The following is a 15,380-nucleotide window of genomic DNA, read 5'->3' as shown; positions in this document are numbered from 1 at the left end:
AACTGTATATCTGATATCACATCACACATATTGCAACAACCACAGGGAAATGTCCCAAAGCTTTGTTTATCCTTATGTAACCTCTTATAAATGCAAAAACCATGATCTATGCATAGGAGTCTCTTAAGGTATTTACTATTCCTATAGCTGAATCTAGGAGACTCACCTATAATGTTTAATATAGTGGAATCAGCTGTAAGTACATGCCAGTTCCTTTTAATTACATTAACAACATCCTTGTTATCATTTGTGTATCTAGTAATGAAAGTCACCCTAGTGTCCTTATTAAATCTATTATATCTATTAAATGTATTATAATAGATACCTGTTTTCTTTATTTTCATCTCTATGTCACTAGTATTCATAAAGACAGCTTCCTTCGCTTTATCTATCATAGATCTGTTATACTCCCTTTCTAACAATAATTTCTCCATATATTCTATCTGTTTGTGTAAATCTGAGGTGTCTCTACAGATTCTTTTCAATCTGTGAAATTGACTTTTAACAATGTTAGAAAACACGAACCTGGGATGCATACATCTGAAATGTAATAAGGCATTCTTCCAACATGGCTTCCATGTCAGTAGAGTCAGTCAACAGTAGGGGAAAATATTCTGTAGAATCAGTCAGATTTTCTATATATACATGTATATATGTTTGAAGATGCATATATATGGAAAAGAATCTATACAACATATATATAGAGAGAGATATACATCTAAAATATATACATATATATATAAATATATATATATATATATTTATATATATATATATATATATATATATATATATATATATAGACATAAATATAAATATATAACAGCTACAAACAAATGCAATCTGAGGGTCATGCTGCACAATGCTATAAGTCTAAATCTCAAAATACTCTCACTTGAAGTACCCCTTAAAATGGAGAACATTGACATTTGTGCTGTAACAGAGACCTGGTTCAAGGCAACAGAAAGCACCCCTGCACTACCAGGCTATAACTTATTCCACACCTTCTGGCCCCAGAACTTGCACTGAAGCTCCAAAGGTGGTGGTGTTTCCATATTCATAAAGGATGCACAAACTTCCAGACAGGTAGCCCAACATAATGCATCAGAGATACTGCAGGTGCAGATACCACTGGGTAAGACAGCAATTCAGGTTGTAGCCTGCTATAGGTCCCCAACCATGTCCCAAGACTCACACTCCACATTCCCAATCACCCTGGAGAATATTAGGGTGCAACCTAACACTGTCATACTGGTTAACTTCAACTACCCCTTCATTAACTGGGATAACTATTCATGTACCAATGCACTTGCCCAACGTTTCCTGGAATTCAGTAATTCCAATGGCTTGGACCACTACAAGTTGCAACATCCTTGTTGTGGTCATTACTAATATGGGTGACTGTTACTGTACGCAAATAGTCAACTCCTCCCTAATTAAATCTGACCACAAACTAATCAACTTGGAAATCCACATCCCCCTCCCCCACAAAGGTAACCACCATGAAAAACCTTTCTTAAAGTAACTTTGGGCTCCTACAAACACAGCTGGCTAACTTCATGACACCCATGCAAATGGAGAATAGTTGCATGACTGCCGAATCATACACCATACATAATACAATCATACAATGTATGAACCCGTCCACAAATGCATGGATTCCACCATACGCAATAGAACCAAGATGCTCCCCTCCAAATAAAGGAAGCCAATCTGGTGATCCCCTGCCATAAACAACTCTATAACAGAAGGAGAAAAGTGATGTGGAATAAGGTGAAGTCCCAGGACTGGAAAAACACCCTTACCAGCCTCAACAAAAAGTTGAGATCCCTCATCAAATCCTCCAAAGCTAACTAGGAAAACAGAATTGCAGCAGATAGTAAAGACAACCACAAGGCCTTCTATAGTTATGTAAAGAATCTCGCTGGCAATACACAGATTTGCTCTGAGCTACTGCACAATGGTACCTCCTATACCGAGCCAACAGATATTGTCAATATACTGGTTGACAGATTCAGTGTCAACTTTACCACCCCTCCGAAGGACCAATCACAATACCAGTAGATTGCCAGGCAGCAAGTATTACTGCTGCACAGGCAAAAACAGCACTGTCCAAGGCCAAGACTACAGCAGCTATGGGACCTATCCCAGGCTGTGTTCTACATGAACCGAAGAGTGAACTGGCACCTCACCTGTCTGCCCTATCCAACCACGGCCTCATGCCCCTACAGAATGGCACACGGCTACAGTCATCCCTCTCCAGAAAGAAGGAGTGACTACAGATCCTGGGAATTATCTCCCCATTAGCCTGATGTGTCTGTTATGCAAAGCTATGGGATGCATCATCATGGACCTAATAAACAGGGGTATGGGAAATCTCTAGACTTTGGATCCAACACAGTTTGGTTTTGTGAAGGGTAGGTCATGCCTGCTCAGCCTGGTTGACTTCTTTGAGTCAGTCACCAGTGCTGTGGATGAAGGCAAGATGTTTCATACAGCCTACCTGGGCCTGGCCAAGGCCTTTGATATCATTCCCCACTCAGAAATCATGGAAAAACTCACTAAGCTAGGGATCAACCCCTATATCACTAGGTGGTTTGCAAACTGGCTCACAGATAGAACCCACACTGTGAAAGTAGCTGACTTCAAGTCAGACTGCTGACCAGTAACGAATGGAGTCCCACAGGGTTCGGTTCCGGGTCCTCTCCTGTTTGGTATCTACATCTCTGAAGTCCAGGAAAACACAGAGGGACTCTGGCTGACAAAGTTTGCAGATGAATGCAAGCTGGGAGCTATTATTAACTCCACAAGTGATGTTGACACTCTAGAAAGGCCTCACTGAGTCCAACAGTTGGTGTCAAAACCATGGCCTTAAGCTCACTGACAAAAAATGTGTCATCATCCCCTTTGGGAGAAACCCGGTTCCCATGACTTACCACATTGATGGTAGTCCCTGAATACAGAAGGCATTATAAGAGCTCTGGGAACATGGGTTGACAGCAACCTCTCCCTTGACTACCACATTGCCACTGTGGTCAGAAAGTCCTTCTATGTGGCACATCTCATTACTAAGGTTTTTTCATCCAGGAAGAAAGAGGTCATTGTCTCCCTCTGCTCTTCCCTCATTAGGCCAGTCATCAAGTACAATGCCCCATTTGGCATGTACCTTACTAGACACTTGCAACAACTGGAGAGACTGCAAAAGTACCTCACAAACAGGATCCTAGGCATTAAACACTTGTTCTATATGGACAGAATCCAAAAACTCCAACTATTCTCTGTCTCATACTGCCTACTTAAAGGTGATCTCTGCTTGATTTACAAAGCTATGTCTGACCCAGCTCTGTTAGAAATGCTACAGATAGAAAAATCCCAATCCCTCCACACCACACACTCCACAGACCTCAACCTCATTACCTCAATCAACACAACATGCTGGAGGGACAGATTCATAACACAGAGAGAACATATGCTATGGAATACACTTGCCATACATGTCAAGCAGAGCACCTCACTGGCTCTCTTCAAGAGAAATCTTGATGAGTGGATTGGAAATGGAAAATCCACCCCGGGGATCACTCCAGTGACCCTACTCGACAAAGGCACTGTGAGCTAAGGTCGGGTGGCACGATGGAAGGGTAATCCTATGGGCTAGGCTTCTAAAGGCTCCAGGCCCATTAGCCTAGTACACATACAGATATATATATATATATATATATATATATATATATATATATATATATATATACATACATACAAAAAAAATATATATATATATATATATACACACACACACATTTTATATATATATATATATATATATATATATATATATATATATATATATATATATACATATATATATACATATATGTGCTCAGAGCATGTAGTGGAGTTGTATCTCAGAATCATACCTTTCAACCTCTTAGTGCAACAAATCTGTCCAAAGGCTGTCAGAATGGGGGGACAATGGGCCCAAACTAGGGACCACTTTTAAATATTGCCCTTATAAATGTAGAAAGTTGCCAGAGTAACACAGTTTGTTTCAGCGTACATATTCTGATGACTGTGAGGTCTGAAAATTAAATGTATGTCATTAGTTACTGACAAAAATCCCCATATCATCACAGTGATTTACCAGAGAAATGAGACTAATCTGTAAAACATAGCAGAAATGAAGCTGGACATCCTGAAACAATCCATCCAGTTGAGAGATATGCTCAGAACCCCTTACTGCAATGAATCTGGACCAAGGCTGACAATGTGGTGAGTGGAAGCCATGAAAATGGGAACATATCTGAAATAGTGGCATAGATAAGCTGACACAGTTGCTGCAGCAACACCCTCCTGTCTGCTGTAACATATAGTCACTGAAATAGCACAAGTAATTGAAATAGCAAATCTGCTATGGGGAATTACACATGTATTTGCAAATATATCAGGCACTACAGGGATGTAACAGCACTGAAAAACAGACACCATTATGAAAGTGCATACCCACAACCAGTTTCACCACACTCACATACTGGTAAGTCAAGTAAACAGAAGGGTATATGGACTGTGTGAACAAATACATCATTGTTTGCCACTCACACACTACCCCTACATATACTGGCCCAATTCACAGTGTAGTCTGAATCCTGACCATGGTACAGGACATGTCTCAGTCTGACCCTACAAACACATACAGCCAATAAACCAGCAGAAACTGGAGGAGCATGAACAGTCAGATAAAAAGGGAGCCATAACATTTACATCTACCCCCTCCATACACAGCCCAAATAACATGTACACCTGACATGCCTACACAATCCTGACAGTCTGTCAACACTGGCAAGACATACATATACCTCTCAAATGTACAGTTCACCTCAGAATGTATAGGCTCAGGACTCATATCTATGACCTCTTCCCTGTAACATATCTGTGGGTCTATGAAAGAAGGCAAGAAATAATGATACGAAATACTTCTGAGCTTCATAGTGCATGACATCTGGACAAAGCCGGACATCATTTGGGGACAGAGGCACAAACACAGGTGTAGATTGGACATATTTCTGTCATAAATTGAGACAGTTGTAACATATCCTTTATGAGGAATATGAAGTCAGTAATACCAATGGCTGTTAGTATTTACTGACTGCATTCCCCAGACTCCCTGACTGATTTTCCAAGGACAACTGTCTGGGGAACAGACAAAACATAACAGTCAAACATGTGGCCAGTCTGTGTACAGCATGCCAGTGGAAAGGTATGTCAGAGACATATCACCGTCAGACATGAAGTCACTCAGTAAATGCACGTCCACACAGACCCTGACAATCTATCAACCCACCATGTGTATAACAGCACTGATGACATAGAATCTGTTCACAATTATAGAGATATGTCTCCCATGTTGTTGGGCTGTCTCCAAATGTCCTGTCCTGTGAAGTATTCCCACCTACTGTCTGTGAATCTGTAGACCACCATGTCTGTAATGTCCCTCACACAGGTCTGTAATACCCTCTCAAAGGCAACACATGGTGGTCTCCATAGTCCTGATACCTTTTCTGACTGCATCTTACATGAGCACAGCCATGGCTTTTCAGACCCATTCAGCAGTGTAGTCTACCACAGCCTGAGCAACAGTGTCACCCCATCTGCACAGAGGACAGACAGAGAAAGTAGATAGCAAATAGGTTATGCATTAGGATGAATGTTCTGAAGGACAGAAGTCTGAAACTGAAATGTATGCCATTACTACATGACAGCAGTCCTCAATGACATGGCCAGAAAACACAGTACTCTACACTTAATATAATAATATCATATTAATATCCAATAGGAGATACATCAAAACATACAGCTCATACCCAAAAACAAGACAGTGTAGTACTCAGAGTCCCATCTTTGCATGCAGGGGTGCATGGTTTGAGTACCAAATTTTACATAGAAAAGCAGTGTTGAAAGTACCAGTTCAATAATACAATATGTGCTAAATTTTTTTGGCAACCAGTGTACTGTAGCTGGTGTAATATGCAAGTGTGAGTACATATAACATGTGATACTACCCATGTATACACAAGTGTCCCTTACAGTATAGTCACACCCCTTGCTACTGTAATGGCAGCACATAGAAGCATGTTCTGTAAAGGAAATCAAATACACTTATTAAATGATTTCATTACTCTGCTATTTTATAAGACTGGAATGTGAGCAATGGTTACCAGGTTTAAGCATTTCTCAAACGTGAATGCAGTTAGCTCAGTTAAGCAGATTTGCTCACTGGTAAGGGTCGTTAAGTGAAGCTTATACGGGTTATGCTCCTATTGGTTTAAGCATATGTTAGCACTGCTTACCATCACGCAAACCCGCTTACAACTGCTTCAATCACTTTGTTTCCATCAGCCTCTGTTCTGCCCAGCAACAAAGTAAACAGCCCTTGCAGGACTTGAACCCAGGACCCTGTACACCATAACAACAGGAATTTACTACTAAGCCACCTGAGCTACAGAAATGTATGATGCTTTTTCAAACATACCATGCATTACAGCCATTTTACAACAGGGAAGAGACACTGTGCAATCAGGAGTGATTGGCATCTGCAAATATAGGTATGAAAAGAAGCATATACATATATAGGGAGATAGACAGATATGTATGGTGATACATTTATATGTGTAACAATATGTAGATATATTACCGATAAATACTGAGGTGTATTTTATATATATATATATATATATATATATATATATATATATATATATATATATATATATATGTATATATATATATGCATACATGTCTCAAAATGCCCATATAAACATGCTGCTGATATACCACCATAACTGGGGCAGCATTTTACAGTTGGATACAAAAGGGACCAATGCCACTGACATCTGCCCCCCAGTCTAAATAATGCGTAAACAGTACGCTACTACAAAACCATGATAGGCCATACACAATGGCCAGATATAAAACGACCTCTTAGCAAATAAATTAACATGACTGAAGATAGTAAAGAGAAAAACAGCTAGCCAGTAATTCACACAAGTTCATTATACTCTGATTTATTGGCCAAAGCCTTCAATGAGTAAAATATTACAAGAAATACTTACCTTACATACAAGAAGCAATTAACACTTATAGTTACATATTTAAATACACAGCCTCCAATTACACTCCTCATGTAACCCCCTATGGGATAAAATATCACTTTTATAGATATAAATTGATTCTGTACACAATTGTTCTTTTATGATTGTTTGATCAAACTGAGAAACAGACATTTTCAGTAACAGTGCCTTGTAACCCACTACTGTCCCCATGGTGAGATTTATAAAAATGTACAGCTATAGAACCGTCTTCTTTCTTATCAGTAATATCTCTCACATGTTCTAACAGCCTAGTTTTAAAACATGTCTTACTCTCCCCCACATAAAATATGTTACAAGGGCATCTAACAGTCTTCTCTATACACTGACCTCTTGAATGTACAGAGTTCCACATGTTGTCTAGCCTTTGCCTTCAGCAGGAATGACAGTGCTAAATAATGATAGACCATACCTATCAACCTCTTAGTGCATGACATCTGGACAAAGCCTGACATAATTGGGGAACATAGGTCCAAAAATATGGCCATACTTGGAATATTGCTATTATACACTGAGAAGGTTGCTGGTGTTACAGGGTTTGTTGTAACATATCTTTTCTAAGGGATATGAAGGCAGAAACACAAATGGATGTTAGCATTTACTGATTGCAATCACTAGAGTATGCTACTGATTTGCCAAGGACACCACCTGTCTGGGGAACAGACCAAACATAACAGGCAAACCTCTGGCCATTATGTGGACAGCCCTACAGTTGAGAGCTATGCAGACACAGAACTTTGTCAGACTGAAACCCATGCAGAAGTAGCATGTTCAGACAAACCCTGTTAAACTAGCAGTATTCATACCATGTAACAGAACAATTGATGCACAGGCCATCACATGGTCATGAGCATTACTTATAAAAGTCAAGCTGCCATCTATTCAAACCATGTCTGTCATAGACGGTGACACAATTAAAAACAGAAGGGCTGAATACAGAAATATTTGACCAAATCCACTTAAAAAGGGTATGTGGAACAAGAAAGCATGTAATTGGATGCAGTATGTGGTCTGTAATAATGGAAAATAGGAGTATGAAAGAATATCTCAACAAGACTTGCTGTACTGATGTACTGTTCAATAGCACTGATGGCCATAGCATGTGGGTCTGTCTGCAGTGACATAGATCGCAGCTCAGAACCCTGACTCAACACAGGAAAGGATAGCTGACATTTGCCAACTGCTGCAATGTCTGCCAAACACCACTGACTGTGCCACTGCTAGGCCAGCTATTGGGATGTTGTACATATCCATATGTTACCTGTGAATATAACTATGATACACATTCCGTCTTGTAAATATAAGAGACCTATACAGAGCATGTGCATAGTAAAGTACTGTTGCAGAAGTGTGTGTTGAAATGCATGTGATATAGTGAGTTCATACCTTTCAACTGTACAGTCTTATAAGCACATGTGCCTGACATTGGTAGTCACTTACACATAGAGTTGTGTTATGTTAGGCAAACCATTGTCAAGTCTGTTAACAATGATACCCTAACATAATAGCCTAGATATGAATGTGGGACATCCTCCAGGTTAGCACTGTGATAGCAAAGCCTACAGTGCAATCAACTTATTTATCTATGCATGTAAATAAGTTGTTCATGTTCTACTTGTGTGTAATATCAGTTTCAGTGCATACAACAGACATAAATGTTTACAGGTACTGGTTGTAGCACTGCCATGACAATGATATGGGTAGCAGAATAGGCATGATTATCAGGTTGTAATTGGAGACATGTGCAACTGTGTTATGACCCTCTGTCTATGCCTACCGTACAAAGATGAGACCACAGAACATCATTTCAAAACATTTCCCACCTTGAATGTGACCCATAACCTGTACAATTCTATTGACAAACAAACAAATCTACTAGGGAGAAAATATAAAACAAGAAACGTACTATAAACTGGTTGCATACATGTGCACACACATAAACCACTACTTGGTTGATGCACCTCTTACAGTAATCACAGTATTCTCTTTTTGGTTACACACATGCCATCAATTAACAAGACTCTGATTAACCCCAAATAATGTTCAACTGTCTTAGTAGGATTTATTTGACATTTACCCAGTTTCCTGCTACAGCAAAAGACATGTTAGGCAGAGAGCTTACAAAGCATTGAAGGGAACTCATGGTGGAAAGGTATCAGTCAGAAGTAGAGTAGAAAAAGTGTCCCCAACATTGGATATACCATGGAATACAGTGCAGTCATCAGACAGTGGAGAAGTTATGGGACAACAGTGACACTGCAAACACCTGGACATCCATCCCAAATGGTGGACATGACAAGATGACAACTGGCCATGGAGGCTGCCAGGAGACCTGCAATGACACTGAATGAGCTGCAGGAATGGCTGCCAAGTACTGGGTGTGTACCACATGTGACAACAATCTTCTGTATTTCACATATATCTGCCCTATGGGGTAGGGTTGCTAGATGGAAACCTTTTCTTACACATAAAAACTTCCAGGGCTAGACAAACATTGCCAAACAGTACATCAAGCTTCCAAAAAGCATGTTGGACAATGTGTCATAGTCTGATGACACCACCTTTGGCCCACAATTCGAAGAAGTATGTTTGGCCCAAAACAACACTTTGCATCACCAAAAAAACACCATCCCCCTGGTGAAGCATGGTGGTGGCAATATTTTACTGTGGGGTTGCTTTTCAAAAGCTGGAACTGGGCCTCTACTCAAGATCGAGGGAATTATGAACAGTTTCAAATACCAATCATTTTTGCCCCCTCCCCATCCCTATAGGGAGATATGCACATCAACCGCACCCCTCCCCTCATCAGTGGTGAGCAGGTACATATTGCCTACTGAAAGGCAACAACAGCAAGTCTCCATGAGGCCTGATGACATCCCTGTCTGGATCCTACATAAACCCGGGCATGTGCCCACAGTTCCATCACACACTGTAGTCAAACACAGCCTCGGCAACATCCACACCCCTTCCACATGGAAGATGATCACTGTCATCCCTCAACACAGAAATGAATGGGGAATAGAAGTTTATGCAATTAACTGTCCATCATTGGGGGAATATGACACATCAGGGCCAGGAGTGCAATGCAAGCTAATACCGTGCTGATAAATTACAGGGGCATGGTGTAGTTGTGAATGCTGGCAACAAATATCCACTGTTGATGTGCAATTTCTGTCCATACTATCGACAACTGTATAAGGTGCTATAATATTTTTCACTGTTTATGTCTTCCAGGTGGGATGCAGCACCCCTGAAATCTACCCTACAGCACAGCAGAAACATCTGAAATAATTGACACCATTGTCAACCATTATGCAGTCATGTTTGGCCGTACTCAGGAAAATCTGTGGGAGTGGATTGCCCTGTGAAATGACCTAGTCCATAGGGTAAATAATGTTGGCCTGCACACAAGAACCTATGAGCAGGTCTGGCACCATGCTACTGCCCTCATATGTAATCCCCGGCGAAGGGCTGCTTCCATAGCCAGAGAAGCGACAGCCACAGTTGGGGGTCCAGCATTGTGGACATGGGTGCCCACCACACAATGGATGAGTGTGCAGGTAAGGCCTTAGTGCACATTAGTAGAGTACTTTAGCATACATACTTGTATCTGTAGAGTAATGCATATGTCAGATAAGATAGTAGTTGTGGACGGGGTCTGGTAATGCACATAAGTGCACATCTATGGTGCTGGGCAGCATATTTCGTAGTATTGGGGATTGTACTGTTAATGTGCAGAAATGCTGCTTCCCTCTTGTACCAAGGCCACATGTGAGTCTGCTGACAGTAACTCTCTCCCACACCTATTTATCTCCCTCTGGTCTACAAGTGGGACAGCAGCCTGCAGCTGGTGAGTATGTAATTGTTTTGTTGTGCTTTGCTAATACACACCTAGTCATATTGCCTGATGTCCATGTTCACTTGTGGTGGTGTTAACTGTAGTGCATCACAGTGGTCACCACGGGGGCCTATCTGAAGGGTAATGTAACATTCCTGCAGCATACCTCACAACCTGTCAGTGCAAGACATCTGGACAGAGACCAACAAACTGGGGGAACAAATGGGCTACGGTAAGAGACATGTATGACACATTGATCCTATACAGTGGATACCACTGTGCACACACCCCAGTCAAGATGAAAAGTGTTTCTGATATATACATTGAGAGACCATAATATTACATTCCACACCTTTTCTGACCTGTAATGTGACCATGACATGAACAATTAACTTGTAAAACCCAACAATATGTTAGACCACCAAATATGGGGTATACAAACCTTACAATATGCTGGATGCATATGTGTGCACACCCTCCAAATAACACATTGTAGGAGCAGCTTGTGATGTACTGACAGCATTCACTCTGCTTGGGTACACACCTGCCATCAAGTGCAATGACTCACTGTAACAACAAATAACTGTCCACTGTCGGAGCGGTATATTCATGACATTTGCTCAGTTGCCTGTACCAAAAGCAGCCATGGCTTGCACATATCTTACAAAACATCATATGGATCTCACATTTGAAAGGTATCAGTCAGGGGTAGGGTACAACAACATTAACATAGCATTGCATATACCATGGAACACAGTGGAGACAGTCATCAAAAGGTAGACAATATGGGACAACAGTATTGTTGAAAAGAACCAGATGTCCTTCCAAAACAGATGGAAGGACATATGGAGAACTGGTCAGGGTAGCTCCCAGGAGACATCCAGCAACACTGAGGGACTTGCAGGACTCTCTTAGCAAGTACTGGTTGTGTAGTACATGTGACAACATTTGTCTGGATTCTGCATAAGTCTAGCCTATGGGGGAGGGTCAGTAGATAGAAGCATTTACCCACACCAAACACCATGCAGGGCTGTGTACAACTAGCAAAACATAACACCAGGTCTCCCAAAGGCATGTGTTGAAATGTGTAATGGTGTAATGAGACCAAGGTTCAAACATACAGCCACTATCCCTAAAGCTACATGCGGTGCACAAGCAGCACCTCACTTCATCTGAAGACCACCATCCACATGGTGAAGCTCACTGGTGGCAGTGCCCTTCTTTGAGGTTGCTCTTCATTAGTTGGAACTAGGCTGGTAGGCACAGTGAATGGAATTATGAACAGTTCAAATAACACTCATTTGTGGGCCAAAGCTGTCAAGCATCTGCAAGACAACTGAGGATAGAGAGGGGTTTCAGCTTCCAACACAAAAATGACCTGAAACATACATCCAAAGCTACCTAAGAATGGTTCCACCTGAATACAATCAAGGGTATGTATTGGGCCAGACAAAGACCAGACTTAACACCAATAGTAAACCCCCAGTGTGACCTCCAACATATGTGCACATGAGCTTCCCTTGCCAGCTGACAGAGTTGGGAGACCTTTGCCGGGAAGACTGTCAAAATAATGCCAAGTCAAGATGTACCATGCTGACACTCCCCTTCCCGGGAAGAGTGACTGCTGTAGTTCACTTAGGTGTTTCAAAAAAGCATTGGTTTAAGGGTGTCCACACCTGCAGCCACAGTATCATACACATCTCACACAGTATATTTCACAACTAACGCATTTGTTTCTTTCTCGATTGGATTACACAGGTCATATGTCACATTTAAGGTGGGTAATGTTTTTGAATGCAGTATTGTGGTCTCATTTTATATGCTACAAGAGCCTGCCATGTTAACAGGGGTGTGTACACTTATCATATCCACGTTAAGCTTAGAAGGTTGTTGGTGTAACAGAATTTGTTTGAATATATATTCACTGCTGGTGATGAAGTCTGCAAATTAAGTGTATGTCATTAATTAGTGACATCAATCCCCATATGATCCCAGTTATGTGTTAAACAAACACATAGGGGTTGTGAGGAACAGAGCAAACATGTGTGCCAGACATCTACATATTCATCAATGATTTGTACAGTTGTGAGGTATGGTCTACAGTAGTTGCCACTGTGCTATACAGGTGAACAACAATAATGTGTACATGGGTGCAGTGTGTGCTAGGGGAATGGACATCACTTACTAACAGTATTCATGCATCCCAGAGATGTATATTGTTAGTAACAAGGATTGAGAATTTCTGCAATGCATGATGATGAGGGCTGTGTGTCATGCATGTCACCTTTTGGGTAATGTGAGGTCTGTGTAATAGCTTTGTACCACCTCACCTTTAAGTGTCTGTGTGCGTGGCAGCCAACCATAATGTACAGGTATTCATTTACATTTATTGTCTTCCTCTCATAGGTAGCAATGAGGGTTGGGGTCCCTCACTCTTGGGAACTGATGTCAGTGTGTCCACAGACACTCACAATGATGATAGCCATAGTAAGGCACAGATGGGGTTGTCAGGGGGGTGAATCCATGCCATTGATTGGCATCCCAATGTTGTCCACCCCATCCGCGCACACAATCACAATGCCCGCACATACCCCATCACCAGTGGCCATAAAGGATGTACAGTTAGCGGGTTGTGGCATGGGACAAGCAAGTATAGTGACTATGGCAAGTGTGTCTGTAGACACCAGCCATAGCCAGATAACAGGCGAGGTTCCACATAGGTGGATGGGCAGGGGTGCTCGAAGGGGGACTGCTGCCTGTCATGCCCATGTCACAAGTGCCACAACAAGTGTCACCACATGCATGTCTCAGACCATCATGGAGGCACAGGCACGTAGTGAATGTAACACAAGACAGATTCTCAGAGTTGTGAATGCCACTCTTCCTGTTATGTGTTACAACCTCCATGATCATGCTGATGACCACAATTACTATGCTGAGGTTATGGATAGAGGGTTGGGTGAGATGGTGGGAATCCTTGACCATGGAATTTCAATCGTTGAAAGTGGAATGTCTGTGACAGAGCATCCAGTGGGAGTTGTCCATCGGCCACATGGACGAAGGACAGCAGCACGAACAACTGAGGTTCCACATCACCATGCAGCTTCTCGCTCCCATAGTGGCAGTACCAGCAGCATGACTGCAGGGGGGGTTGCTGTCCACGCCACAATGCAGCAAGCCATGGGCACGTGATCCTGGCCGGTCCCAACAGGGATGCAGATTCAGCAGACAGCAGTCACTATCATGGGGTAGTACTGCATCTGGCCTTGTGCCTGGTCATGCCAGTGGGTTCCCTGGCAGGCCCAGTTCCCATGTCTGTGGCCAGAAACAGTGAACTGCACACCTTGCCATGTACGATTTACAGTTGTCCCACATACCACTGAGTAGGGCAGCCACATGTTGTGACTGTGTGCATCCATAAACACACATCACCATCATAGCCAGGTCACCTCCAGACTTACACACACAACCTCTGCATGGCCTATTTAATGAACAACCCCCAAACACACACACACACATGATGTCAACCAAATGGCCCAGCCTAGGCCTTTAGCAAACTCACACCACACCCTGTGCATTTAATGATACCTGTGCCACATCTATGTCATCCATATCATCAATGCAGGGACAGACTAATATGGGTCTGATGCACAGGGTGAATTTAGTACAGTTTAATAATGTAATGCTTTGTAAAGTGTTGTCAGCCAGCATGTTTAACGGTTACATGTTAGAGTGTGTAGCTGTCCAGCCATGATGCATTATTGTTGTTACTAATGCTGACAGAATTTAGTCTCCATAATGTATTCTGTTTGTCTTCTATGTGTCTGTGTGTCAGCAGGACATGGCCCTGCAGACATTATCTACAAGGAGTATGGCAGTGTGGTAACACACTGAGTCTCTCATATCCAGGGTAGAGCTGTACACAATTAACAGGTCTGTATAACAGTTTTTGCATGTGCCATGTAGCTTATAGGGCTGAGGGGTGCATACAGGTAAGTGTATGGTGGCTGACATCAGCAGCTCTTTTACAGTGGACAATTGTAAGTGCAGTGGGTGGAACACACCTCAGATTTGTAATCACACACACCCAGAGGGTATTGTGTTGACCCAACACACAGAGAATACTGCTCAGACACACACACGCATACACACACACACACACACACACACACACACACACACACACACACACACACACACACACACACACACACACAAAATCACAATTGCCAGTTTTGGGTTTGAAATCTCTACTCATCTAGTTAGTGGTAGTACAGTAGTATGCAGTTATCACAGGTGGCACAGAGCTCATAGTGTGTTGAGTTTCCAAAGTACACATATAGTGAGTAACATCACGTGCCCTTGTAAGGTATGGCAATGGGTGGTGTAGGGGGTGTGACAGG

Source organism: Protopterus annectens, chromosome 4.part0 (assembly GCF_019279795.1).
Source record: "Protopterus annectens isolate FY-2018-M chromosome 4.part0, PAN1.0, whole genome shotgun sequence".
Taxonomy (NCBI): Eukaryota; Metazoa; Chordata; order Ceratodontiformes; family Protopteridae; genus Protopterus; species Protopterus annectens.
The sequence above is the reverse complement of the archived record's forward strand: the minus strand, read 5'-3'. Positions refer to the sequence as shown.